Source organism: Atta cephalotes (assembly GCF_000143395.1).
Source record: "Atta cephalotes unplaced genomic scaffold scaffold00020, whole genome shotgun sequence".
NCBI lineage: Eukaryota > Metazoa > Arthropoda > Insecta > Hymenoptera > Formicidae > Atta > Atta cephalotes.
This window is the reverse complement of record NW_012130084.1, coordinates 1,318,240-1,322,866: the sequence shown is the minus strand read 5'-3', so window position 1 is coordinate 1,322,866 and position 4,627 is coordinate 1,318,240.

Genomic DNA, 4,627 nt, shown 5'->3' with positions numbered 1-4,627 from the left:
TAATAGCTTTGCGATTACTTTAACGAGACCTAACGTAAAAATTTAGGTTTTTGTTAATTAAATTTAAATTTAGTTTCGTTCTTTATTTCTTTCGTATAAAGAATATATATATATATATATATATATATATATATATATAAAATTGAATATTATATATTTGACTTAAATAACATATATTCTCCAATGAAAGACGAATTAAATTAATGTAATCAAGTTAACACTTTTTTTTCTCAATGTAGAACATGAAAACATTGCGCACGAAACAGAGAAAGTAAAACATCTTAAAAATGTGCTTTATAATTATTAAATTAATACTTTAGTCTTTTTCGAAAATCGATCAAATATTTGAATTATTCAATTTGTCGTCAGAAAGTGACATATTAGCGCTTAGACTAATTTGAGCTATGCAACAGCAATTTAGAAAAGGGCGGCATTTTTAAAAAAATTTAAAAGAATTTAAAAAATTCTTTTAATGTGTTTTGCCAGATGTAAATAATTGAGAAAATTGTTCATTGGAGGTAATAACAGAATATAGGATTTGATTAATTTAGGTTAAATTACTTGAGACTTGAAGGACAACAACAATTTAATTACGTAGAAGAGACATGAATCCGATTCTGGAAAGGACATAATAAAAAGAAAAAAAATAGAAGCAAGTATTATTTCTTTTTGCAGTAAACGAATATTTATCGTTGTGATACAACAGAAGAATGTTTTTAAAAGTCACGTTTTCCAGATCCATCGTTCACCGGATCGCGATCGCATCGAATTATTTCCGCCGATGGAACGTTAAACGTATCATCATCCGGCGTGAGACCGTAAATCAGCGATTGCCGCGGTACAGTCGCCGTGAATCGACTAATCTCTCGATTCACACGAGGCAAGGACGTGGAACGGCCTCTTGAAAGGTGCGACGGCTACCTCCACGTGAGGACCCGTCTCTTCAATTCTCGTCGTCGACCGGCATTTACAATCGTTAGCCACTCGGTTGCCCACCTTGGGAATCGTTTAGCGTAATTACGGCTCTTGTCACTAGCGGCGGCCATCTCCATACCGTTTCTCGCCCCTTCGATGAACGTAGCCTGTTTACTCCTTTTTTATGCACATTCCGAAGAGAAGAAGAAGAAGAAGAAGAACTCGACACCCGGTATCAGGCTGACGGATACGCTCGATGGATGAACCCTTGGCATTCCATTCGACGACACTAAGCTCGCCGCCGGCGATGTATCGTGACGACACGATGAATTCTATCGTTCCGCTCTCGTCTCTCGGACATCTTGCACTCTCATCCAGAAAGAAGCGATAGAATGTGGACCGTATAACTCCGCACATTAACTCTCTCGCTCGCGCGCGCGACGTCGGACAGCTCTCCATGACTGTTATAAATTACAGGTGTAAATGCACGCGAAAAAGAAGAATGAGAAAAACAGTTCACGGTTTTGTACATCATATATGTCTCGAAATAGGGTTTCAGAAAGAAAGAAAATGGTTCTTTACTATATATGAAAAAAAAAATTTTGCTGCAGTATCTAAAAATTTAGATAGCTGAAGATCTGAAAATATTGTTCGACCGTCAAAATAATTATTAATTAGAACGCTCAAACAGCACAAGTATCGAAACTAATTTTTGCAACATTGCTTATCATGTTTGAAATTCCTACGTAATTATTTTGGTTTAACAAAGTTATATTCTAATCTGTATCTAGCTTTTTAGATGCTGCAGCAAAATCTTTTCTTGTAAATATATTAATATATTAATATCTTGTAAATAATATTAATATCTTGTAATAAAACCTGATTTCCACGGCAATATCAAGAAAGTACAAGAAATAAAATCACAAATTGTGCTACGAATACAATTTATATCACAATTAGTCAGGTATAATACCAGATGCTGAAGTGTCGTAATGGCTATGTGCAATTCGGAATGACATTGCCTTTCACCTCGCCGCGTCTCTCGCGATTGCAAGTAAATCGTAGCAATTGTAGGAGAACGGAATCGTAATTTAAAATTGTTAGACCGATTCGCATCGAACTCCGGCGCAATAAGCGTGCTCACAATTTGCCAGGTCTCGACCACACACGTTCCGAGCGTAAACGCGAGTATTGATCGCGAACAGATCTCATCCGCAACGGTCCCGTTTAATGCGCCAGAGAAATGGAAAGAAGAAACGGAAAAGCGCGTCGTACTTTGTACTCGATTATTGAATCGTTGTGTGATGCGAACTTGCATCTCAGTTATCAGTTGATGTTTTGCGATATTTGACTCAAGATCAAACGCAACACGGCATAATAAGGAGGCAGGAGACAAAATGACGTCGATGAAGAACCGATTCGATCGTTGGGTATCCGGCAACTTATTAATGCATCTTGAAAGGAGACTTCCCGATCTAAGATATGAGCCTTTCGCGCGACTACCGGCACATCTTCCAAGTGGAAGCTTCATTAGCCAACTTTAATTACCTACACCGGCGACTGAGGTCGTCTGAGATCATTGTCACGAGCGTCGAGCGCCGGATAGCGACGACCGCGTGAATAGACATTGCTCGGATCGTCGCGTCTTGATCGTGGACGGTCATTTATCAACTTGATAGTGATTATCGTAATTAATATCGCTGGTAGGATGGTCGTTCACACGGCGAATATCAGGGAGTCGATTTTTGCTCCGTTATCAATCTGGAGTTTATTCCCAGCAGCATTGATCGTTAGAATCTGGCTACGATTAATCATCAAGTGATAAAAAATAGGCACAATAACAATAAAATTGACGTTAGCCTATTTGAAAGGCAGATAATATTTTTTTTAAATTGTTTAATTAAAAGATATAGTAATATATTGTAATCATATTGTAAAGAGAAACACAAAATATCATAATATACAAAATGTCTGAGAATCAATAATTTTTATTTGGGAGCTATTTAAAGCAAAGAAATGAAAGAAAAAAACAGTTTTGCTAAAATATTAGAACTTTAGCTATTGATTTGAAAATAATATCATTGAATTATGAAAATAATTATGTAGAACGTTCAAGCTGATTGCTAGAATGTTAAAACTTTTTGCATGTTTTATTTATCATGCTTGAGTTTCCTAATTATTTTGATGATCTAATAAAATAATTTGCAGATTTGTGTGTGCGTATCTAAATATTTGCATGCTTCAACAAAGTCATTTTTTTCCATGTATTTTCTTAATTTCCTTTTCTTTGTTTCGATAATTTAAAAAATTCAAGTACAATATAATAATCCATACTTGTTTATTTTCAATATCGTATTATAAAGAACATTAAATACTGATTAAGATGAACAAGCATTTCCATACATTATACAAATGTGCTAGCTTCTAATTTTAATTATCAATAAAAGCATATATAATATTTAAGCATAATAAAAATTTGTAAAGCTAAATTAAATTTATAATTATATTTCGTTTAATAATTAATCGTTTTCATAAGAATTATTATTAGTATTATTATTAGTATTATTTATTGATATGTTTCTCTAACTTTGATGATGGATTTGACAAGTTGTTATATAACGCGATGTGTTATTATAATGCGTAAAAGGGTAAAGTCACACTTGCGTTCGCTTTGTCGACGAGAGGTGGGCGAGAAGATGGTCTAAAGAGATTGAGCAAAGCAATAACATTAATCCAGGACACTGCTATAGCAAGAGAGCTTGTCTACTCGCGGTTGCCGCGAGTCCATGCGGACCTCGAAGAGTAATCCCTGGCGGTTGGGCTTCTGGACGCCCGCATAAAGCAGCCTCGTGGAATGAACTCGGAACTTAGCCCTGCCCGTTATCCCTAGTTCACGTCCGTTTTGGTCACGAGCTGTCTCGGTTCCGTCGTGGTTTGTCCCTCGACGAGATGCGGTCTGGACTCTGAGCCTTCCATCGCGGCGTCTGTAATTTTAATAAGCCATATTACGAGGTCGTATCTGCAGAGACCTATGGAAACTACCTTCGCTTAGCAAACTAGTTACACAAAGAGTCAATCCGTCTCTGTGCAGCTCTTGTAAGTTTTTAAATATGAGAAGAAGGATACAAAATATTTTTTCTATATTTTCGTTCTCTTATTTTCAAAATAATACAACTAAAAAAAATTAATTAAGTTTTTCTACAAAAAAGGAAAAAAAGTATTTTTCATTTCGACAAAAAATGATTGACTAATTAAATAATATCAGCAAAAAGTATATATTCTTAATCAGATATCGTATTTTCGTAATATTTATCTCACAATTCCTAAAATTACAATTCTTTTTGAATTGTGATTTTGATGATCTTTAATGAAGTTACTAGTTCACTTTCGATAAAGTAATGTTTACTTATTGACTTATTTATAATTAATAATTTAAAAGTTATAAATCTTATAAATAGCATTACTTAAAGTAAGAAAGCAATATATCAATGGGTTTAATATGTTTGATTGCAGCTGAAGCAAATTCTAATAAATTCTAATAAATAATGTTTTATATAATATATAAAATGTTAATATTTAACTATTCAATTAAATTAGTTTAACCAAACATCTACTAAACATATATAGATAAAACAATTTTATAAAGTTAACATAATTTAATTAGCAAGAGAGAGAGAGAGAGAGAGAGAGAGAGAGAGAGAGAGAGAGAGAG